Source organism: Pseudonaja textilis, chromosome 13 (assembly GCF_049901715.1).
Source record: "Pseudonaja textilis isolate UNSWEBS1 chromosome 13, rPseTex1.2, whole genome shotgun sequence".
NCBI lineage: Eukaryota > Metazoa > Chordata > Lepidosauria > Squamata > Elapidae > Pseudonaja > Pseudonaja textilis.
In genome coordinates, this window is record NC_142002.1 from 10,448,397 (window position 1) to 10,473,455 (window position 25,059).

Below are 25,059 nucleotides of genomic sequence, written 5' to 3' on the forward strand. Positions count from 1 at the left end.
GGCTGGGGTGGAGCGGCAAACATCCCCACGGCTACCGGTTCCCCACCCCACCCCACCCCGGCCCCCACCTGCTTGGCCCTCGTTGCAACTCCCGTTTCCTAAGCCCAGGCGCCATCACGGATGTGTACGTGTGTTTGTTTTAATCGGAGCCCCACCAGAGTCTTAATTGAGACGGGGAAGGAAGGGGGGGGGGCGAGCGACCCTCCTGCCTCTCTCCCCCTCCCTCTCCGCGCCTCCTCCTCTTCCACCCCATCTGATTGGCTGGAGTAAGACGCGGCTGCTCTGACGTCACTCAGCCGGCCAGCAGACCCAGCATCTCGGAAACCCACCAGAGAAGAGAAGAGAAGAGAAGAGAAGAGAAGAGAAGTGCCGGGAGTGGAAGGCAGCATCTTCCTTTTCCCGAGATCCATCGGAGACGGGGAGCGGGCCGGGGATGAAAAGGGGCCAGCTGGAAGGTCAACTCGGCATCGAGGACCGGCCTGGCTGTAGCCCAAAAGAACTCCGCAGTCGCTCCGCTCGTCACCCCGCCGTTCTGCTGCGCCTTCTCTTTGGCTCGGGTTGCGTTTGATGGGCGAAGGATGTTGCCTCGCTCTCCGTTGCCCGGGCTGCTGCGCGTAAGTGTGCAAGATCTTGCTCGCTCTTCGCCGCCGCCGCCGCCTTTTCTCTCCTTCCAAGGCGGAGAGGGAGGCAGCGGAGGAAGGAAACGCGCCCGTTCTTGGGGCCTGCCACCCGTGGCGAGAGGGGGGAGGGGAGAGAGAGAGAGACGGTCTTGGGTTGGGTACCTGGGATGCGGGGCCAAGAAAGGAAGGAAGGAAGGAAGGAAGGAAGGAAGGAAGGGGCTCCATCGGCCCGGTTCGCCCGAACACGCCAGCCTAGGTAGAAAAGGGGTTGGGCTGTCAACGGTGCAGTAGCGTGTTGTGGGAACGCAGCCATTGTCTCAGCTTCTTGTCCGAACCAGGCCAACTCGTTGCCCTCATGCCGGGTTGGGCATCTCCTCTTGAGCCGACAGAGGAACGGCGATTTTGGTTGTTGTTGTTTCCTTTTCCATCCGGGTTCAGGATTTGTGGTGCGGTGTGAGCTCAGCCGGAGAGCAAGGAGGACAATCGTTTTGGGTTGCCTAGGCGGTCTTGAGTGCAGGAGGTAACGCGGGGCGGGAGGGGCGGGGACGGCGTCCGGCAAAGATTTTGGATGCAGGAAAAGAGACGTCTGTAGGTGCAGAGCTGGCCAGGTGACACATTTCTCTCTCTCCCCCCCCTCCAACGAACAGAGGAGGCAGAAGCGGTGTGTGTGTGTATGCGCGCACTCCATTAAACGAATGTGTGAAAGAGAAGCTGCTGGAAAAGGGAAGGGGTCAAGAGAGTTCTCCTTCTCCCTTGATTGGGATGTTGGATCCTGACAGAGCCGCGACTTTATTTCCACTTTCTTCTCCTTCCTGAAAAAACCAAGGAGCTAGTCGCACAGCCCCTTTACCTGGGCAATTAATACTAAAAGGTAGCAGTTGAATGTCTGAAGGTTGGTTAGCGCTAACCTTACTCAGGTTTGGTGTGTGTATGTGTAGAGAGAGGGAGGGAGGGAGAGAGAAGGAGGGAGAGGGAGAGAGAAAGAGGGAGAGAGAGAGAGAGAGAGAGAAAGAGAGAAAGAGAAAAAGAGAGAAAGAGAAAGCATGTATGTCTTTTTGTATTTTAGTGTAGCAATGTGCAAATCCAGCCCAACTGGGTTAAGATACATTTTGAGGATATGGACATGGGTTATTTCAATAGCCACATTAACCAGGTTTGAGAAAAGGTGTCCATTGGATGTATACTGCTCTGGGGTTGTTGTCTGTACACAAACACAGGCAGTTTTGGAAAAAAAACAGAAAGAAAGCCTATGGACAACAGCCTCCCCTCAAGAGGACCCAGTAGATTTAGAATTGTGCCCCAATGCACACTTCCAGACTGGCTCCCATCGCAGGAGATTGTGCCTGGAAGTGTGCTTCCATGTGCATTTATTTGGAGGAGCCAACCAAGGGGGAGAAGAAGAGATGGGTAGCAGGAGAGAAGAGGGTGAACCTGGGAACAGCCTATTTTATTGTCGTTGGCAATTTGAATTTTAGCTCTTAGAATGTGAGGGATATATTTGGGGGGGCAAGTATTCAAGAGAGGCTGGGGTTTGTAACTCCCCGTGTTATTGAGATTTAAAAAAAAATCACCCGAGGCTTAACCTCAAAGCAATTACTGATTACTTAGGATGGTAATCAGAACCCACAAATATTGGATTTAATTCAATAGTTTTCTCTTTTTGCTGCTTCTCGGCCACCTCTTAACATCTTAACATCTTACATTTCAGAATTAGGTTAAGTTTCGATTGCAAAGTTGCATGGCAGAATCAAATGGGTGGCTGTTGTTTTCACTTTGAGTTCTTTGAGCCCCTTCCACGGGAGTGTTGCTACGTGTCCACAAGAAGGGTCTCAGCGAAGAGGCAGGAGCCCATCCAACTTTGCATGCTTACAACTCCTTTTCAAAGATTTCTTGAAAGGAGAAGGAGCAGCAAGGTTTATTTTACATCAGTGGAGTTTTTTTTAACCTACTTGTGGGTTTTTTTAAAATCTTGAATGTGTTAGGACCAAGTTGGTTTGATTTACATGTGTAATTTACATGCATATGTTTATTACTATTTCTTCTTATATAATAATTTGGGGGAGGGTTGTGAAAGCTGGCAGGGGCCCACATGCAAGCGGGGTTCCGTTATCATAGGATCTCAAGCATGTTTATGAATAATTATATCAATAATTATTATGTATTATCATTAGCAACTTTTTACTGAATGAATATTTTTAAAGCTTGAGTTTGCAAAGACAGAGTTAAACTTAGGTCTATTCCCTTAATTTCAGACTGAGAAAGAGAGAGCTTCTAATTATTATTTTTAATGGATGTTTCTTCCACATTATGTGGACAGAGGCATTTTCAGGAAGAAAGGCAAACAATAACAACTCTAGTGGACAGAGGGACTTTCCTCTAATACCTTGACTTAATTTTGGATTGACTTTTTTACTGGTTAGGATTTTTTTTCTTTTGCCTTTTCTCCTTTGCCTTTTTATCTTTCGATCTATCTGCCTCCTATTATTATTATTATTATTATTATTATTATTATTATTATTATTATTATTATTATTATTATTATTAATTTATTCATTCATTCATTTATTTATTCATTCATTCATTCATTCATTCATTCATTTATTTATTTATTTATTCCTTTTCAAGTCAGTTAGGCCTCAGCCTTGACTCTGTGCATGGAGATAGTATTTTCATTCTCTGCCTGAAAGCACAATTCCCCTAGTGTCAGACCCATCACCAAAGCCCCTTGCCAGCCCCGGCCAGAAAAGGGAATTTAAAGGAGGAAACAGATACGCACTGGCTCCCTTCTATGCTCTTTACACTGACCACTTAATTTCATGCCCCCTCCAACCTCCTATTCCTCATATCTATCTATCTATCTATCTATCTATCTATCTATCTATCTATCTATCTATCTATCTATCATCTTTCTTTCTTTCTTTCTTTCTTTCTTTCTTTCTTTCTTTCTCCTCTTTCTCTTCCTCCTCTTCTTCCTCCTCTACCTCCTCCTCTTCCTCTTCCCCCTCCTCCTTCCAGTTTAAATTATGTAAATTTGCCAAACATGCATGCTTGCACATACCCTTGAATCTTCCAGGGTGGGTGGGGGTGATGGGTGATGGTATTCATGGTTAGCTAAACATGACCTCTTCCTAGTTCAAGGATCCCTGGCATCAGATATAGGAAGAAGGAGAGTACTGGCTGGAAAGTGGAGGGTTGGGGGGTGGTGGTACAAAAATAGAAGCATTTGCAACCCGAAGGCCTGATTCTCCATGAGAGGCTTGGTATGCTTGGAGGGAAGACAGGTGGAAGAAAACCCTTGGTGCAAGGAAGCACAATGGGTGGATGCCCGTTTTGGTGTGCAGGCCTGCAGGTCTGTGGTTTGTACTGCTTTAGAATGTGGTATCAGTCCTGGCTTGTGTAAACCAGCTGAACAAGGGAGGGAGAAAGGGCTGATGAGCTTTGCAGGGCGAAAACCAAGAGCTGTTGCTGCCTTCACCTCCCTGCAGTGGCCCTAAGGGAGCCGGTGCTCCCAGCAAGTGTGAATTTAACTTGGCTTTCTACCCCAGTCAGCCAGGCAACCTCCAACCTCTTTGAAGCTCTCCTTGGCCTTGAGAACAAAAGCTAAACGGCAGCATTGGGCACAGAGAGAACCATTCTCTATTTGTCTCCCCCCTCCAATCATTTCACAGTGTTGGTGGGGCTGAGAGAAAGAAGCCCTTCCCCTTCCTTCCCCTCACCTTGGCTCGGTTTCCACAACACACTGAGCAGCAGAGTAGAGTAGCTGATCTCCTTGTTTTTTTTAAGCCAAGTCGGTTGTGGGTTTGCGTAGGGTTCATTGTGTCCTGGAAGCCTAGAATATTAAAAGGGTTAAACCATGGTTTAGTTATGTGCCTTGTGCACACAGAGGTTTCTGGCCTTTGATCTGGGCCAAATGCCCACAGAGAGGTATTAATAGGCTGCTAACCTCCTCTTTTTGCTTCCATTCAAGTGTCCTTTCTCTGCATCTTCTTTTTATCTTTTCAGTCTTTTGACTGAAACGTTATACCTTTCAGTCAAGGGCTGTGCTGAGCTACAGACATCTAGGGCATTCTGCTGTGAAAAGACCATTAGAGTTCTTGTAAACAACAACAACAACCCACCCATGGCTCATAGCAAGGCCACCTTAGGTGAATTTCGTCGAGTCCACCTCCAGGGCCAGCCCAAAAAAATTTGAGCAGCCAAACCAAAAGTGGCTTAGAGGAATGTTGGCCATGACCCTAAGAGAGGAAGAGTTGGAAGGGACCTTAGGAGGTCTTCTAGTCTAAACTCCCTGCTCAGGTGGGAGACCTTTTTACCATCTCAGACAATCTCGTTTTTTTAAAAAAAACTTCCATTGAAGTAACTAACTCATAACCCATATATGTGGTTGCTCATTTCATTTAGAGGTGATTTGCAGGAGCTGATCAAAAGATCAAATATGGGGGATGTTTCTGCAATCACCTCTTCGTCCAGAATAGGACTGGTCTCCCTGAAACCCCCGCCAGCCTGTATTTTTACTAGTGGGTGGAGCCAGGATTCCAAGGAGGCGGGGTCACAAGTGAAAATGGGCAGACATACCCACAGGATTTTTGTCTTTCCTTGCTAGCCACCGGATGAAGGATAGATAGCCCTCCTTGATGCTAAATATTGTTCTACCCTGGTCCATGCCAAAGAGGCCTTCAAGATTGGGCTGCAGGCGATTAACTCAGGTGGGCTATGACTTCACTTTCTTTTTTCAGCTTTGGGAAATGGTAGTGTTTTTCTTTCTTTCTTTCTTTCTCTCTCTCTCCCTCTCATTCTCTATTTCTTTCCCTTGCTTTCTTTCTCTTTCTTTTCCTTCCTTCCTTCATCTCTCTCTCCCTCTCATTCTTTTCCTTCTCTCTCTCTCTCTCTCTTTCTGTGTGTGTGTGTGTGTGTGTGTGTGTGTATTCATATTCAAAGGGACAAAGCTTTCAATAAGATCAAGACCCCCTATAGGATTAACCCTTGACTAGGGCACAAGTTCGTTTTCTGCTGATATTAATAAAACACAAGGATGCTCACGGAGAGGAGAGGATTTTCCTTCTCTCCTCTCAGTTTGAGTGGGGAGGAAGGTTGAGGGTTTTAAATCTTACTGGAACCGTTACACAAACAGAACAGTATTGCTACGACTTTACTCCTCCTAAAGAGAGGAGAAATGGTGAAGATTGGCAAAGCAGCCAAAGACGTCAGCTAGAGAGTAGGAAGGATGGATGGGCGGCCGATTTCCAGCACCTTGGTCAGTACCCTCAACTTCTGGCAGGTTTATTGTTAGCTGGAGGTGCAGAAATTTGGTCCAGGGAGGGAAAACAGACCCACCACCCATCAAGGATGATCTCTTTCTGGGGCTGTAGGATGGGGGTAGGGGGACTCCCACATCCAAAGATCTTTCCATTAGGCCTTGGGATGCCCCCAAGCCTGTCCAAAACATGGATTATTTTGCCTGCTGCCCAGGGAGGGATGGGGGGGGGGGCAAGACTTATGTGAGAAGAAGACATTTTGTGCCTGATTAGATAACTTACTTCCTCTTAATTTTTAATCCCCGCTTGGTAGGTAGCTCATTCTTGCCCACACCTTCTGAAATCATGCTTGTTTTCTTGCTTCCTGGACTTCACTGAGGTGGTGGTGGTGTTTTTTTTAATGAATGCTTCCCTTTCTTGCCTTTTAAATTTGCTTTCTCCCCTTCAAAAGCCCCCCCCCCCTTATCCGATTACACCATCTGAATTCCCTTCTTTAATGCAATGCGCCTGCAATGACCCGGTTCAGGGGAGGCTCGATTGAGCCGTGGAGTCCGAAGAAGCTGGCCGTCTTTTCTCCCTCCCGCCAATGCAGCCTCCCGTGCCCGGCGACAATGCTAGCCTGCTAGCCGCGTACTCGGGGTCATCCAAGCGGTTTAAGGAAGGGTGGGGGAAAGAGACCTTACCTGCAGGGGTGTGAGTAGAGCTGTATGGGTGCCGAGCAAGTGCTCCGAGAGGTTCCCCTTCCCTTCCTCCCAGGGCGAGGACAAGAGGAGTGAACCGCACAAGGCTGGGGCAATCGAGGGTGGGTGGGAAGAGGCTGTGACCGCCAAGATCTCCTTCTGCTCAGCCACCCATGTGTCCCCTTCACCTACAGTACTAACTCCCCCTCTCTCAGAAGTCCCTCCACCGCTCGCCTCTCTTAGATGCGCTTAGATGCACGCCTGAACCGCAAAATCCGGAAAGCCGCTAGGCGGCGGCTGCCCGATCCCGCAAACTCTCCCTTTCATTGCCCGTTGGCATCCGGAGTTTTGCACCTCCAGCGTGGGACCCCGCGCGCCATCCGAGCAGCCGCGAATGAGCGGCGAAGGGCCCCCCTGCATTTCCCAAAGGCAACGGCCTGCCCGCCATGGGCGTGTTTCTTCCCTGCTCGAGGTCCCGAGGCGTTCAACGCTTCATTGTAGGTCTCTTCGTAAATTCCGGATCCAACCGCGAGCCGGGTTTCTACTGCGCGGAAAGAGCGGAGAGCTCCTCTGCGCACTTCAGCCGCGGAGAAAGCAGGCACGGCCGAGGGATCCGACTCCGGGCCGAAAGAGCTTTTCTGCAGCGTTCTCCTCGCCCATTTCAGACACTGGAAGGGTTGCAAGGTTTGGCTTGGAAGATGCTGGCTGGTTGTGCCGGGGACGGCCGAGAGGAAAGGGCCAACCCAGCAGCCAGCGGCCCCGGGTACAAACTCCGAATCGCCTGCTGGACGAGCGCCGGGTTCGGTACCCTTCCCGCCCCAAATGGCTCAACCTTAGCTCTGAATTCAGTTCAATTCCACAACTCTCTCACGGAAACCTCCGTGGTAGAGAAGCTCCCAAGGCGCATTCCCAGGCCCCCTCAAGCACAATGGGGCACGCACGCCAGTCCTCAAAGGCAGGACGTTGCTTGTGTGCAGACTAGCTTCTAACCACAGCTTAAACCTCCCCACTGCGTGCCTTCGCGAATTCGGCCTCGGAGCCTGAGCGCTCAAGATACGTTGAGAACTCAGAAAACTGGAGGAATTGGCTAAAAACCGTGGTTAAGCTCGCCAGGGTGTAGTGAGCCACGCGAATTACAGCACAAGGCAGCTTTTGGGGCCCTCCAAGTGAGAACTGCCTTGAAGAGGAAAAATGAGGATTTGAATAAAAGCGCCGAAAAAAAAGAGAGAAACAGACGGCGGAGGAAAGGACTTTCAGATATTACCGAACGGATTTTTAGCTCGCAGAAAACTGCGGAACGTCGACATGTCTATTTCCTGTAGTAAAACAGACTCTCGCCTGTTCTTCCCAGCCGCCAGTACAAGTTTGGGAAGTAAATTTAAATATTTATCCCGAAATAGGGAAACCGTGTCCCTATTTCTGTGTGGAAATTTCTGTGGGATTTTTTGTTTTTTTGCTGAAGCAGTTATGGGCATGGAGAAAAGAAAGAAAGAAAAAAAGAAAGAAAGAAAGAAAGAAAGAAAGAAAGAAAGAAAGAAAGAAAGAAAGAAAGAAAGAAAGAAAGAAAGAGGAGGAAGAGGAGGAAGAGAGGGAGAAAGAAAGAAAGAAAGAAAGAAAGAAAGAAAGAAAGAAAGAAAGAAAGAAAGAAAGAAAGAAAGAAAGAAAGAAAGAAAGAAAGAGGGGAAGAGAGGGGGGAAAGAAAGAAGAGAAAAGAGAAAAGAAAGTAAGAGGAGTGAGAAGAAGAAAGAAAAGAAAGAGGGGAAGAGAGAGAGAGAAAGAAAGAAACGAAGGAAGGAAGGAAAGAAAAAAAGAAAGAAAGAAAGAAAGAAAGAAAGAAAGAAAGAAAGAAAGAAAGAAAGAAAGAAAGAAAGGAAGGAAGGAAGGAAGGAAGGAAGGAAGGAGAAAGAAAGAAAAAAAGAGAACATTGGGAGATTTGTTTGGGGAGTGAGCTTCTAACCATGTTTTAACTAGAGACAAATTCTGAAATAGTGCGGGAGTTTGACTTTTGAATTTGAGCTTAAGTCTCAAGCATAGTTTTCAAACAAAAAAAAAATTAAAAAACGCGGGCAGGGAGAGGGTTTAAGTGTTTAATCCAGGCGCATTTTTGGGAGGGAAACTGGGTCTGCCAAATTTGGGGGGGGGATTATTTTTCCCTTCAGAGTTAGTCCTGCATTCTTCTGATCGTGAAAATAAATCTCGATCCTTCCCATTATCCGAGAATTATTCTTGTGGGCCTCCTGGCCTAGGGAAATTTAATTTAGGCCAATTTTTCCAGCCACCCTTGAACACACACACCTTCGGAGCGGTAGGAAAAGGCGCGAAGTTGGAGCAGAAGAGGAGAAAAGGCGCGGCGCGATTCTCTACCCCAAACTAGCCCATTTATTAATCGTTGCTCCCCACCACCCTTCCTAACCCGAGTCACAGATTTTGCGCGCCATCCAACCGCATTGTGGGAATATAGACGGGTTTATAATTCAGCAAAATGGCCTTTGGGACAGATGCGTTGCGATTCTAAAGCGCCAGCGAAATTCTTTTATTCCGAGCCAAACCTGGCGTTTACAAAAGGGGTTTTTGGGTTCGCTCTCAAGCAAAGCCGAGCGGGCAGGGGAGGGTGGAATAGAAGGCGAGGGTGCGGGAAAGGGGAAGAGGGAGGGGCTAAATTGCAGGCTCGTTCGAAGAGCCGAAAAGCCCTGAGATGAGAAAACAAGCGAGTTTTAAACCAGCGGGCTTTCCCACAGCAAAGGCTTAAAACACCTACACGACGGTACATCCAACCAGCCATCTTGGTTCTTCAGAGAAATTAACTCAGTTTTTATCAGCTGAAAACGACACATGGATTGGGCCCCAGGCAGGTAGTCAGTTTATTTATTTTCTTTTTAAGATCCTCGCCTATTGAATGTGGAACTCTGGCGATCGATGTGAAGATTATTTATGGTTGTGTGTATGTGCATTTTGCCTGAGGTTATGGAAGAAAAAATTCCATTCCGTTCCTGTCAATTTCCAAAGACAAAGATTGGGAAATCAAAGGGATTTACTTGCAAGCTAACCTATTCAGAGTAGGGAGATGGGTGGGTTAAAATACATAATATGTGATAGAGTAAATTTAATCCAGATTTCATGTTTTGGAAGGGAACAATCCCATTATTAGTTTTTCTGTATTCAGGTTCTGGGTAGGTGCCCAGTGAAAATAAGGTTTGCACAGAATATTATGAAGTGACTTTAGAAAAGATGGGGACACATTAAAAAAAGCAGCCAGTTTGAAGGGAGTAGCTTTTCTGGAAAAGGTTTTTTTTTTAAAAAAAATCTAATAAAAATAATAACCCACACAAATACAAATCAAAATCAGAGTTAAGCCAATAGGAATTCAGCAAGAAGTGGTCTGCAGGATTTGGAACATTCTTGACTAAAAGATACCATGGATTTTTATTTCTTTTTTGGATTTGATTGAATGATGATACTATTAATGCATCATGCCTTTATGCAAGAGCATTTAACCCCAATTTTCCTAAGTTTGGGGAATGTGAGGGTTATCAGAAAAAAAAATAGGACTTGATGCTCTTGGTTTGAAATCTCATCTACAGTAAGTCACACTATAGTTCTGGTTTGTGTGTGTGTGTGTGTGTGTTGGCTTTCCAGTCTGCCTTAACCCTTGATGATTGCCTGGACAAGTCCACACAATTCTCTAAGCGTCATTTTGGGGAGGTGTTTGTTGTTTCCTAATTCCTTGGGCTGAGAGAGAGAGAGAGGAACTGGCCCAAAATCATTCAGTTTGTGCCTTAAGACAGGATTACATCGCCAGCAAACCAGCACCCTAACCTCTAAACTGAATTGACTCCTATAGTTCTTAATTCCTTTCTGACTATAATCCTGACTTCCAGGCTTATGAATTCTGAAAGTCTCTCCTGTTGAGAAAGGCATGGTGACAGCAAAGCACAGATTACAGTTGGGGTGTCTGAATTAGCCCAATATATTCTTAAAATATACCCGGTCCAAAGTAATGTGCTTGGGTTTAATTCCAAGCTCATTATACAGTTTGAAGCTGGGTTAAGACTGGTGGCAGAAATGCACCCCCACCCCCATGCATTTGATGGAATACAAAGGAGGAAAGACATTGTTTTTAAGTCATCTCATTCCTCCTTCCTCAATTCTGAGTGGTGTTTGCTGCTTTGTGACTTGGTCTTTCCCCCCACACCTTCCTGGATGTTGGAATAAAATGTTTAATGGTTGTTTGTAAGATATGACAAGGGGTGGAGGGGGAAGGAGAGAATATAGAGATACATGGAATGGTTTTTGTTTTAGGACTGAGAAAAATAAGTCTCCCTTCCATTTTAAACATTTTGGAAATGAAAATAAATGTATTAGGGAAATGAGAGAGCCTGTTACAGTGGCATTTTCTTGGGTTGAAAGGACCATGTCATTTAAAATCTTAATAAATGCATTCATCTATCCATCCATGTTAAGGTTGGTCAAAGTTAACCTCGGTTGGTTATTTGTTTCTAGTGTGTAATGTGAAACCAAAACCAAATATTTTGTTCATGATTCGAGAGAAAAGATTAATTTACCAGGTTAAGGCTAAATTTGTACCTGCTGTGCCTGGATTTCTAGCCCTTGCTAAACATTGCCTTGTCTTTATTCAAGCTGGGTGCTAGAAAACATAACTTTGTGTCTAACCACAGTCCTAACAATCGTTGTTCAGCTCCCGGCCCTTAAAATTTTAGAGTAAGAATCTGGGAGTAACCCAGTGAACCAAGTTCATGGTGATGCCTCTTGGAATTGGATGTTAACCCCATTGAGCTCAATCGTCTGGGCACACACACCCCCTTGAAATTGTTCCCCTTAAGTTCAATGGGCCTTGGAAGCATTCCAGTGGGGCTGAAAATGGTGCCAAGCAGCAAGAGAGGAATGAGCAGGGCTAGATGGTTCTGGTTCTATTTAGGAGATCTCCTGTGTGCCCCCTTTCCATAATAGTTAGACAATCTCAAGTGTTAGACAATCTCAGTTTAGCAGGAAGGCTCCCATCAAAAACTGGCAAAGATGCCTAGAAATGACCGCGTTGGTACAATGAATAAACAGAGTTGGAAGGGACCTGGGAGGTCTTCTAGTCCAACCCCCTGCAAAAGCAGGAGACCCTAAACCATTTCAGACAAATGGCTGTCTGGTCTCCTCTTAAAAACCTCCAGTGTTGGAGCATCCATAACTTCTGAAGGCAAGCTGTTCCACCGGTTAATTGTTCTCTCCTTAATGCTAGGTGGAAATAGTGAGTGGTGGGATTAACTAACCCAACCCCAGCCTATCCTTGTGCTCCTTTTAACTCGTAGCGTTCAAGCAAATCTCGGATATGGTTTCAGGCGAGAACCTCAAAAGCCACGGCCACCGCATTGTTTCCTCTCCACCCAGTTAAGTAGGGTTGGGGCCTCGGGTTGTAACGAAAGGAAGGTTGGGTTCACCCCAAACGCCCCAAGCAGATGAAGGAACTAACCGCTGTTGCACTTTTACACGCGCTCGGTGCGGTGGCTTCGTTCATACCGGCCGGAGTAGCGCGCGCGCGCATCCACTAAGGGGGTTCACTTACTCTCCAGATTCGGGGGGTGGGTGGATGGATGGGAGGTGTGTGTGGGAGGGGCGGCGACCTGCGAAGCCAACCGGAGCCCTCCTCCCTCCGCGGGGGTTTGTTTTGAAGGACCTGGAGTAAGACCGTTTCTCTCTTAATTGAAGCGGGAGGGACGGCTTCATCTGCAGGGTTTTTGAAAAGAAATGCCGGAGCAAAGGAAAAGTGGAAGGCGGGGGTGGGGGTGGGAGGAAGATTCAAAGCGGCGCGAAGCTGCGATGATTTGAATGCGAGGCCAGCCATTGGTGCAAAACCGAGCTGACGTCATTTCCCAACAAGGGGCAATTCACATCAGAAAAGCATTTCGGGGCAGGGTGGCCCGAATGCAAACCGGCTGCTTCGCCCGAGGGAATGAATGAATGGCTCGGATGCTGGGGAAAGGCAGCGCCCTGAATGGGTGGGTGTTTTTCCTTCCTCCCGAATCACTTCTCCCCCCAGCTTCAAACCTGCAGATCAGGTCAGGTCTGGCTGTCGATCTGCTGAAGGAGCGGGCTACATCCCACCCCGCTCTCTCTTTCTCCCTCTTCGCGCCCTCCCCTCCAAAAACACCCTTTTATGTATATGCATGTATACATATGGTTATTTTCTCCTTTATTTTCCCGGTGGCAGCTCGAAGATCCAGAAGCATTCGACATTGTGACACAGCACGTTGAGCCTGATGCCCAATCCCATCGGAAAGAAAAGAAAAGGAAGGAAGGAAGGAAGGAAAGAAAGAAAGAAAGAAAGAAAGAAAGAAAGAAAGAAAGAAAGAAAGAAAGAAAGAAAGAAAGAAAGAAAGAAAGAAGAGAAAGCCTCAAGCAGGAGGGCCGTTTCTGTCTTTGGTTATCTAGCTGTATGAGTGTTATCAAGCCATCATAAAGCTAGATAACCGAAAGTAGAAATGACTTCCAAAGACTTCTGGGAAGAGAGAGATAGAAAGGAAAGGAAGAGAAGAAAGAAAAGAAAAGAAAGAAGGAAAGACAACTCGTGGCCATGGACACAACTGGAGGAATGAGCGAGCACGAAAGCAGCCAGAACAGATCAAGCTTTCTTTTTTCTTTTTCTTTCCCTTTTTCCCCCTTTTAATCTACCAGGTCTTTAAACTTAATGTTCAAGGAGTTCGCCTAGCCTCTCTTCATCACAGGTATCCTTTTATATATTAGTAGTTGTATGTGTTCTCTTAATTTGTTCATTCTTTGGTCGGTGATTCCGTGCAGTTCTTTTCAAGGGATTTTGCCAGGAAGCCTTGATGTCTTTGTTTTTTTTTTTTAATCAATGAAATTAAATCCAAGGTGAATGTTTAGGAATCGGGATAGCTTTGAAAAGAGAGGCTGGACGGGAACAGACCAGCAGGCACCTGTTCAGACGGGGTGGGGTAGCAGGGAGGAGGAGGAGATGCTGCCAAACGCATTCGCAAAAGAATGTCTTCTCCTAGCCACAGCATAGCTAAGAAAGAAAGAAAAAAAGCCAAATAAAACTCATGGATCAAAAGTGATAAACGTGGGCTGGAACCTGTAGTTGGAAAAGTAACTTGACAAACCTTAAGGAATGTAAAAAAAAGGAGTGGGAGAGGAAGAGTGGAGAACCTCTACAATTGGTGGGAGTAGGTGGTGACTAAGGAGGGATTAGGTTGTAGACTTTTTAACAATGCCCCTTTGCAAATTAATCCAGACACCCGGCCTCTACCAATTTATGGAATTGCTCTCCACCACCGCTCCCCTCTCCCCGTCTCACAAGGCTTCTCATGCCCCCACTTCCTCGGTTTCTTTTTTCTGGGTTGTTATAAGGCACTCCCTCTCTCCACCCCTCCCTTTAAATTCTGTCCCTCTGTGAGGTCAAGTTCTTGATAATTTGATCACTTTTCATGGACTTTATCTGCCAGCTTTGTGTACAGCTAGGGGGTCCCCACATAGAGTGAAGTGAAGCAGAAATGAAGGGGAAATTTTGAATAGAAAGCAGCCGGGATTTTGCAGCCAAGCCTTCACACTGGGAGACTCTGCCTGCATACAAACTACCTGTTTGAATGGTGGAGACTTTTCTTTCTCTCTCCCCTCCCCCCTGCCCCATATTGCCCCCTTGTCCGAGTTGCCTCAATGGTTAAGATTCACAAAGTCTCCTTTACCTCACCGCAAACCCCAAAACATAATATATATTACAATGTCTAGCAAATAAAAAAGCTATTGGGCGATATCTGCATTCGGTTCCCATGGTAACACAAAGAACTACGCTAGCTTGGCCTAGCTTCTCTCTTTGGGCACGTTGGAGTTCCCTGTTTGAGACAAATGAGCGAGTTTTTTTCTTCTTCCCCTTCTTGGAGCCAAACCTATTCAAGTCTCCATATCTCTCTTTCTCTCTCCCTCTCCATCTCAAATCAAGCCACCAAAACCATTCACGCCAGTATTTCACTATTTTTCAAAAGTCTGGCTGAGATTCCTATTAGAAGATACTGTCACTCTGCTGAAGCTTCCCTAGGAAGTTCTCCCAAAGATCCAGGCATTATTTCCTACCTTCTCTTCAAGAGTGAACAGCTTAGTGCTGTTTGAACTTAAACTTCTTATGTTTAAGGGGGAAGGGTTTCTAAACCTGGGAGACCCTGTGTAGATGTAGCTCCAATGGTAGCCATTCAAAGGCGTTAGAGAAGCTTGTAGTATCTGAGCTTCAGGTAACTATGCATTGTCTCCAGTTGGATGGAGAACACGAGCTTCCTTTTACATCAAGGCTAGAGCTGATGGTTGACCTTCAACCCAGCACCTTAGTCCATCACTGTATTGTCTGTATTTTCACTCTGCTTCAAACAAGGGGAGTAAGGGGGAGTGTTTACACACCTTGGCCTTTGTAACAATCAAAACCACTTCTTTCACTAGCAAGAATTACCAGTGGATGTCTAACTCAGGCATTCATTGATAGTACGTGTGTACTCTGTGTATGTGTGATTGCACCTTCATGGCTCCATAATGGATAAACCTTGAAGAGATTGGTTGTCTGATTCTGAGAAGACAAAGCTTTGTTGAAGTCAGCTTGACTCCTGTGACACCATGATAGCTACATGCAAATAGTTTCTCATTGCTTTTAAAAACAACAACAACATCTCAACCTGGGCTATAGCTGTAGGATTTCTCAGTGATCTCCTTCCCTTCAGAAGTCAGCAGCATGGTCATAGGATACATTAAAAAAAAGTTCAAATGATGTCCACCAAGGTCCATATGTCTTTATGTATGTTGCATGTGTTCAGTGGTTGACCTCTTCACCATATTGTGTAAGCACTGCCAAATATAATTTATGCAATAAATGGCAGTGAAACAAACCAGGACTTAACCTGATATGTGAACTGAGCTGCCCATTGCAGGATCCAATTGGGGTTGGTCACTGGGAAACAGAGATTTCATCTTCTGAGTTTTTTTATTTGTGCTGGAGCCCACCTTCAGGGAACTTCTTTCTAGCAAAGGTTGCTATTAGTTGTGGTATTCAGCCCATTTGCACTGGTTCAGGTGAACCGGTAGCAACGATTTGGTGTGGGTTACCAAACTGGTAGTGACTTCTGGCTAGCCACGCCCCCGATCCAGTCACCTGGTCGCCACTCGCTCACTTGCTCCGCCCACCCAATGCTCGCTTACCCCGCCTGCCCAATGTTCACCCCGCCCAGTCATTCCTCACCACCTATGCGGCACATTGGGTCCTCGTGGCTTGCCTTTCTAACCTGCCTTCCCACGTGGCTATAATATCACACACTCTGCTAGAGAGTTTTCTGAGGATGGGCTTCAGCACGAGTCTGAAAACTCAGATGACTAAACCTCTGGTCCCAGTGATTGACCCATACTGGATCCTGCAACATTATCCTAGGATATGTATATTTACCTTTGTTCGTAAGCAATGTGGGAAGTGACCTTGAGATCTTCTGTACATGCCATGGAAGATCTTAATCACTGAATTTACAGGCCTTTTGTTGTTATTGTTGTTGTACAATGCTCTTTTTTGTGAGATTGGCTAGGCCATCTCACTGATTTCTGCACCATTCCTCCATGAAGTCACCATACACTTATACAGAGCACTGTTGAGTTGCTGTCTCACCCACAGATATGACCCAAATTTAGACAAAGCAGCCTTCCTTTCAACTTTCCCAGCTGAGGGGAATGACATGATTCTATTGTACATATTCAAAGTAGTTTTCTTTCAAAACGGAGTGACCCACAGCTAGATCTCAGGGATAATGTAAGCGAAAGGCTTTTGAGCGCAGAAATGATTTAATGGTGGTGATCAAGGTGGTGGTTATTGTTAGTGAGCACACAGGTAGATGTATTTCTCTAGGAGGAAGCTGTAATGGTGTCCATCCAACTTCTCCATGGGTGCCCTTTTCAATTCTACCTTTCCCAGAATTATAGACTTCTCCAAAGAACTAGGACGTTGTGTACAGTGTATGCTCATGTGAGCCTGACTACTTGTGCCTTGAATAGGAACTCTGGATTGAATTCTTCAATGATCCATTTGTTTGTTTTCCTGGCTGTCTATGATACTCTCAGAAGTCTTCTCCAACACTAATATTTAAATGCATCCATACCGTAGTCTTTCTATTTTGCTTCTTTAAAGATAAACACTTGTTTTGAGAGAGAGTCCTAGAGAAGACACCTTCTATTCTGATCTTTGCTGGTATATCCTGGCACCTGGATATCTTTTTCCATGGCTTGATTGCTGGCTGAAAATTCTGTTTTCTGATAGCTATTTTGGTTTCTAGGGATGATTTGAGAGGGAAATTTTTAAGGATTTGCAATAAGAGCAGTTTTAGGATTCCACAGCATTTTCTTTTGCATTTGGGCTCATCTTTTTCTATTCATTGTACATGAATGTCTGATAATAATATGATCCAAGATCTTCCTGGGAGGTGGAATAGGAGATTAGTGATTTTATTTGTTGAATTCTGTGATCAATGGCTGCAAACTTATGCATACTCATTTGGAAATGACACCCTGATAGCCTTATTAGGGTTTACTTCTATCTCCATAGAACTGCTTTCTAGTTTTTTCTTTAAGTTTTACTCTGGGAAGAGTAATCTGATGTAAAATGTTAAAGAACATCAGACCTGGTATTTATCATTTAGAAGGTATCACTGAACAGGAAATTTTCCCATTTGCTGAAGTCTACATGTAGTACCAGAATTTAAAAAGTGCAATTTTTTGGGAACTTTAATTCAGTTGTAACATATAATCTTGGGAAAGACAAAGAATGTACCATTCACTGTTGAGCCTTCGAATGGAAAAGTAGAAAGGAAGATATCTTTATAGCATCCCATTTTATTATTTCTAAGCCTCCTGAAAAAGTATTCAGGGCAATGAGGTAGAAGTGAAAAAGGGGTTTTCCTTCCTTCTTTCCTCCCTCCCTCTTCTCTCCTTCTCCTCCCTTCCCTTTTTCCTCCCTTCCTCCCTCCCTCCCCCCTCCCTCACTATCATGAATAAGGTGTTGGCTCAAACCAGCAGAGATTTTCAAGTTCTTAATCTAGCACTTTTTAAAATTTCAAAACCACAGTGTTCACATTGGGCGTTATCCTGAAAAAAAGATAATTATGGTTAAGCATTGAATGCATTTGTGATTTGGGCCTTCTAAAAGTCTCCCTTTTCAAAATCAGCATCAAAATGAGCAGACTTGACAAAATATTGAATGTGCGAAACACCTGGGCTGCTCTGATGACAATCTATGTTCTTCTTTTTTTTCCGGCCTGCTGCTTCTCACCACCCCATTTCTTTCTTATTTTGCCCCCCATCCTTTCAGTTCTGAACAGCAGTATGAGTTATGTTGGCCATTTACTGGGGGAGAGAGGAAGAGAGAGAAGTAGATGCATTGCCAAGGAGGCAAGGAGAGATTGGCATAAATGTGCATGTACATATGCAAATGTATAAATAATTACTATAATTTAAATAGAAACAGAGTATATCTCAGCAAAGCAGGGAAGAAGACTGTAGCTGGCTAAGTGGGGTGCCCAGCTGCTAACCACTATCAGTCACCTTTAAGACCCCAGCTGTGATTTCTGCTTATAGTTTTTTTTAAAAAATCTTTAAACCAGATTAGATGTCAGAGCCCTTGAAATGAAGACAGTTCGGGTAGCAGCTTGGTAGATTTTCAAAGAGAACTGTCCTTTGCAAACTAGCATTTGTGGCAACTCTGGGTCCATGAAATCATGGCAGCCGGTTGGCACAATCACTAAAATGAGAGTAGCTCTTGATTATTGCAAAGTGGTGCTTAGACTACTGTATGTCGTGCTCTCACTTTTTTCAAAGTTTTCTTCTGGGAAACCAGCTTCTATTTTGTTTTCTTTACTGGGTTGTCAGGATGTTTGACCATTTCTTTCTAATTTCTCTTGTGAATGGTTTCATACTGGTAGCAGATAGTGTTCCAATGACAGGCGTCATCTGTCATAGCCTCCTGCAAGAAGAAAAGGGCAGAGAGCAACAATGGATGAAATACGCGTTGTGATGTTAGGATGCAACCCCTGTGATTTACAAAAGCTTGGCATTTGGGGTGCAAGTTCCAAAAATTCTAGGTTTTGCATCATTTGCAGTATATTTTTCTTATTGTCCCAGCTGTCAGATCTGGGTTGCAAAAGTCTGGATGACTACTAGAAGGCAGCAAAAATTATTTTGGGTCTCTCTTTGCTGCCAGCTGATCAGCGCCTGGAGTTCTGAACTCAGACCAGACATCCTGACTGAGATGGATTTTGAAATAGGTAGTTGAAAATAGGAAGTTTGAGATTCTTGATATAAATTGACTAGTTCAGCCCTAATTCAAATCAATAACCTTTGTTAATTACTGTAGGTTGTGCCCAGGGTTTTACAGCTTTAGCTTTCTGGGTTCAACTGACCAATGTTCCCCATGTTATTCTATTTCAATAATCTCTCTTGACTAGCCGCTGACTAAATGAAATAAACTAGCTGGTTTTGCATAGTGTGTTAAGGGAATATTTGAAAGAGACAAGAACTATATACTGATATTAACAATATTAATTTCCCCCTAAGAAAATTTCTTGCGGTTAGGATATGTGTGACTTCTCTTATTTGCTTTACCACAAATAAGATTTTGGTTTTGGTAGCAGTGCAAATATATTTTAGTGGAACTGGTGAATTTAATTAGTTGCTAGAAATGTTTTAGATTTGAGGGGCTGCCAGAGAGAGGAGGAAAGGGTAAAGCTATTTTCTAAAGCACCTGAAGGCCAGACAAGGAATAATGCATGGAAACTGAACAAGGAGAGATTTAACCTGGAAAGAAGGAGGAATTTTCTGACAGTGAGAACAATCAGCCAGTGGAACAGAAGTTGCCTTCGGGAATTGTGGGAGTTTCATCACTGGAGGCTTTCAAGAAGAGATTGGACTACCATTTGGGTGGGGGTTGGACTAGATGACCTACAAGGTCCCTTCCAACTCTAGTCAGATTCTGGTAAATATGAATGAAATATGTTCTGAGTGTTCAAAAGCTCCTTACTGGTGAATCAGAGTCACTGCATCAATGTTAAAAAGTTGCAGTTGAAGTGGTCAGGATTTTTCTTGCTTCTTCCATGTGAATATTGTATAAACATTTTAATCCACCACTTCTCAGGTGTGTGGTCACATCAATTGTTTCCAAAGTGTGTATATCTATTTAGCTAACTAGCTCCCTTGATTTATTGTATTTGGATATCTATGTAATATGGGGGAGGCATTATTATTACCCCTCTCCTTTTGCTGATGAAGAGGGAGCTTGAGTAATAGCATCTTGCAAGGGCCAAGCATTCGTGTGATGGGACTTGAACTTGTGAGCAAGAGACCATCACACCAAGCCACAATATGGTTTGCTTGGATTCGTTTAGCATTTTGTATGTTTAAACTTCAAAGCTTAGCTCAGCCAGTTGTGGTTTATTCAGTAAGCTCTGGATAAGCACACATTGGGCTGAGAATGCTTTGTGAGTTAGAATCATGCACATATTCAAATATTTGGTTTCAAGGTGGCTTGGCTGAACATCGCTTTGAGTTTTCAAAAAAATTCTTCAGATCAATTTGGTGTGTTGAATAGAATGGGGGAGGGGGTGTTTCTTCAAAACTGATTCTAAAACTTGATCTGTGTTTGAAAACATAACAATTCTAAACCCATTGTGAAATGGATTCAGCAGCCTGAACAGCAAATCTGAATGGAATAGACTCTTTTTAAAAAACTGAATTGCAAGTCTAAACTGAATCTTTTTTTTAACATGAATCTGATCAAGCCTAATTACTATGTGGTGACCTCTGGTGTGTAGAAGTTTGGATCCTCATATGGGAGATATGATAACAGTCTTCCAATATTTGAGGGGCTGCCACAGGGAGGAAGGGGTCAAGCTATTTTCTAAAGCTCCTGTAGGCCAGACAAGGAATAATGGATGGAAACTGAACAAGGAGAGATTTAACCTGGAAATAAGGAGAAACTTTCTGACAGTGAGAACAATCAACCAGTGGAACAGCTTGCCCTCAGAAATTGTGGGAGTGCCACCAGTTGAGACTTTCAAGAAGAGATTGGACTGCCATTTGTTAGAAATGGTGTAGGGTCTCCCGCTTGGGTGGGGGGTTGGACTAGATGACCTACAAGGTCTCTTCCAACTCTGATTATCTGTATCTGTATGGTCCATGAATGCTCACAGAGAAATATCTATTCTTTAGTATGAATGTACCATATAGGATGACCGTGAAGCTTGCATGGTAAAGAAAAACGTATTTCACCCTGATCTCTTACAAGAAAGTAATTTAAAAAAAAAAATCATAATAGCCCTCTATTAAAAAAAACAAATGTAAGTAGCTACTAGTCATTCTTGGATTTCAATTTTTCCTTTGTTCTTCCACCATAGTCAAGACTTGATTATTTTTTTTCCTCTGGCAAACTCCTCTTCTTTCCATCCATCCATCCATCCATCCATCCATCCCCATATTTTTTGAGGAATCCAGGAGACAGGATTAATCCCCAGAATAGATGGTTTAATATGGCCTGAACAGAAAACAAATACATAATAGGTGTACAATTGGGGTGGGCAAACCTTTGATGGCTGGATTGGATAGGAGCCCGGGGGTGAGAATATAACATTGAAAAGGTGGTCTTACATCATATTTGTAGACTCCACTGAGAACTTATGTATTTTCTAGGGATTTGCAGATTCCCTTGCTACTTTAATGAAATGGCTTTAAGACTTACACTTCAGGGGTTCGTGTGTGCTTCTGTGTCTCTGTAATTCTTGATTCAAAATGGTGGGAAATTTCCACCCTGATCCTTGGTAATTGTTATAATAAAGAACTTCAGGGTGCAGGAAAGAAAGAAAGAAAACTGAAGGAATTAGAAATGTTGCTCTGGGGCCTTGGATTGCTCACCCTTCCAGACAGAGAAGTATTTTGGTCTCTGCAAATGGGGGAACAGAATAGTAAGTGAGGGTTTCTTTTTTTTCCCTTCTTCTTGTCAACGGTCTTGGTCAGTTGGTCTCTTAGAAACCAAAGCTGCTGTTCCTATAGAAAGCTTAGTTCCTTTCACCTTGGGCCTGGCTTAAGCACCACTTTACCACGATTCCTCCATTCAGATCTGGGCTCCTTAACAGTGTTGAGATGGCAGCCATTTGAAAAGAAGGGACAGCCTTGAATTGCAGAGCCTTGGGGCATTCTAATTGGTTTTTGGTTCAAGGGGCTACTGGATTTGTGAAAAGCCCTAAGGTACCTTTCCCACGCCAGGCTTCAGTTCTTCAAATTGGAATGGGAGAATGGGGAGAGAGAGGGTTGGAAAGTTGGCTGAAATGGGGAAGAAATAGCCAAGGAAATTATGATTTTGGAAATGAGCCTGGAGTAATCCACAGCCTCGCCCCACGAGGGGAGAGGGAATTTTATGCTTGATAAACTGAATTAATCTATTTTATACATTCCCTTCCCCTCCCCCACCCAGGGCCTTGGGGCATTGTATAGGAAAGGCTGGCTTTCCACCTTGCTAACTTGCCAAGCAAGTGAGCCAAATTTGGGCTCCTCAGGATACATGAACGTGGCCAGCTATGGCTTATAACAGATAACAGATCATCAGAGTTGGAAGGGACCTTGTAGGGACCATCTAGTCCAACCCCCCCAAGCAGGAAACCCTACACTATTTCTAACAAATGGCAGTCCAATCTCTTCTTGAAAATCTCAAGTGATGACACTCCCACAACTTCCGAGGGCAAGCTGTTCCATTGGTTGATTGTTCTCACTCTGTATCAAACTCTGGTTAGGTAAACTAGGGCATAACAAAATGTGTGAACCCTTTCCTGATCTAGAGATGGTGAAGCTGAATTGGCTTATAAAACAGGGCTAAAGGAGACTCCGTAAATTCATTGTGTGAACCTTTGAGTCCCTATTTCCAATTGTTACCCAATACTCCAACTAATGCATCAACCTGAGCCGTAGGCATATCCAACCCCATCTTTTAATAAACCCTCATGCCTGTTTCTCGTAGAATTGCTGCTGATAGAATGACTTTGATTTGCACCAGCTTGCTTTTCTTTATGCAAGCTGTATATCATGATCTTTATTTTTTTTTCAGAGCAAGCACATTAGAATGCAGCAAGAATACATTTGCTGATTTGGGTAGTTGTTCCTGATGGAGTTTCCTTCTTCACCATGTGCACCAAAATATGGAAAGAGCTAGGTTGCCACCTGTCCACCTTCCAAGGTAGATAGATTATTGTATGGCTAGAATTCTATCCATTAAGATATTGTGAAGAAAAGGACCAAGGGAGACATGATTCTTCCAATATTTGAGGGATTGCCACAGAGAGGAGGATGGGGTCAAGCTATTCTTCAAAGCACCTGAAAGCCAGACAAGGAATAATGGATTGAAACTGAACAAGGAGAGATTTAACCTGGAAATAACGAGAAACTTTCTGACAGTGAGAACAATCAACCAATGAAACAGAAGTTGCCCTCGGAAGTTGTGGGAGCGCCATCACTTGAAACATTCAAGAAGAGACTGGACTGCCATCTGTCAGAAATGGTGTAGGGCCTCCTGCTTGGGCAAGGGGTTGGACTAGATGACCTACAAGGTCCCTTCCAACTCTGTTAATCTGTATGTTCGACTGTATTTCCCCTTCCTTCTCTTTAATACCTCAGGAAATAGGGATGTGGGGGCTTAACATATTGCTTAACTACTGAGCTTAACATATGCTTCTGGCCTTCTCCAAGACCTTCCCAAAGGTGCTTTCCCCCCACCAAGAGTGGACTTTCTGTTTTTCCTTTGAAGATGTTTCACTTCTTATTCAAGAAGCTTCTTCGAGCCATTTTCATGACTCCCTACACAACCCTTCTTGCCGTTTCACTTTGAAAGAGTCTGATGAAGTTTCTAAACAGGTGATTTTATTGGCTAGTCATTTACAGATTGCTTAGGTGGGGGAGCTGATAGACTTGGAAGTTCTAAACTCATCAGCCTACCTGTTGTGACCTGGTCATCTGAACATCAGCACTGATGATGGCAAAGGAATATTGAATTCCCTTCTCTAACAACATTGGGAAGATTTATAAATTGCTCTCTGTGTATTAGGATGGCTGCTTGCCAAAAGTGCTTATTTATGAGTGCTTTAACAACAGCTGAAAACAGGTGCATCTATTTGTTAACTATGGGTACATGCAACAGCTTAATTAATGCTGTAATTATTCAGGCAATGCATTTTAGATTTGCAAGTAGGATACACCATGAATGTTGATGTTATGGAATGCTGCTGCTAAGATTTCACCTACCATGTTCCTTTTCTGGTTTTCAGCTTTGCTAGGTAGCAATTGGTCAGCGCTTTATGTTTATGAAGAACATTCACTTTTTTCTGGTCAGTTTTCAGAGAGCCTTCAAAATACATTGACTGGACTTTGTACATTGCCCCAATTACAATGTCTTTAACTTGATTTCTTGAAAGCCCTATCTGGTTTGTTGGTCAAGTAGAACATTCGGTTTGTTATTCTGGAATGTTTTTTTTTTTTTTAAGTAATGGTAGAGACAGAAAACTAAGTTCATTGAAGGTGCAATGTTGATGGCTGGTTGTGTCTAGCAAGAATGTAGTTGCTTGGTGATTCTGTTGCTATTTGCTCTTCTGGATTTGGCGATGGCCACAGTGCTCCTTAGATGGTCTACCTAGGTCCTCCATGTTTTGAAAACATTCTCAGCAGAAAGCCAATAGGCAAGAAGTTTTTAGGAATATGTTAGCAGTGGTTGCTAAACTATAAGCTATAGCTTAGTGACTACAAATCCAGAGCTGCTTCTTGCATACATGCTGTGAATTGGACTAGCACCTTAGGCCATACAGTGGTTTGCTTTGATTTTTATGTGGAATCTGGTTCCTGGTTTTATTGTGAAAACATAACTTAAATCTTTCTTCTTCTTCTCCTCTTCCCTCTCTTTCTCCCTCTCTCTCTTGCTCATTTTTCCACACTTTATTTTTTCTTGAAAATTCTTAGATTGGTATAGTTAGATTAGATTAGATTAATAGATTTGATTAAAGACTCATCAAAATAAGGAATCATTATTCACTGATAGAGTTTAGGAATACAGAGTTTAGGCTTGATATACTTCATCTTTGAGGACAAAGGAAAAAGGTTGCTTCCTCCTCGACTCTTAACATTCACCACTATCAAAAGAAAAAAGAAAAAAAAAGTCAACAGCCAACCTAACTCCATACAGGATTATAAATAAAGAAGTTCCATTTTTCTAAAATAAGTTGACATCACTAGTTTTTCCAATTTGGTGCTCTTTGGTTATTTAAATTATGAATTCTGGAACTCCCAGCCCAATTACAGGGCTATAGAATTATGTACAGTTTTGGACAAATGTTTCAGCCCTGTCATCCTACTGAACATCAGTCTACCATGCTAGTCTAGAGTGAGTTAGACAGATGTTTCCCAATTTGTTAGTCTTTGGCTATGAGATGATGACTACTTTGC

The 25,059-nt window shown here is 44.0% G+C and overlaps 2 long non-coding RNA genes across 2 annotated transcripts in view; both read left to right on the forward strand.

Moving 5' to 3' along the window:
• The first annotated feature begins 252 nt into the window (after positions 1-252).
• On the forward strand, positions 253-12,859 carry LOC148124723 (uncharacterized). Its single transcript, XR_015745168.1, has 2 exons — positions 253-614; positions 12,773-12,859. It is a non-coding gene; the product is annotated as an uncharacterized LOC148124723 (long non-coding RNA).
• A 198-nt stretch (positions 12,860-13,057) lies between these two features.
• LOC148124724 (uncharacterized) overlaps positions 13,058-25,059 on the forward strand; it is a 62,099-nt gene continuing 50,097 nt past the window's right edge. Inside the window, exon 1 of the long non-coding RNA XR_015745107.1 lies at positions 13,058-13,286. This is a non-coding gene — a long non-coding RNA (uncharacterized LOC148124724). The remainder of the gene's footprint in view (positions 13,287-25,059) is intronic.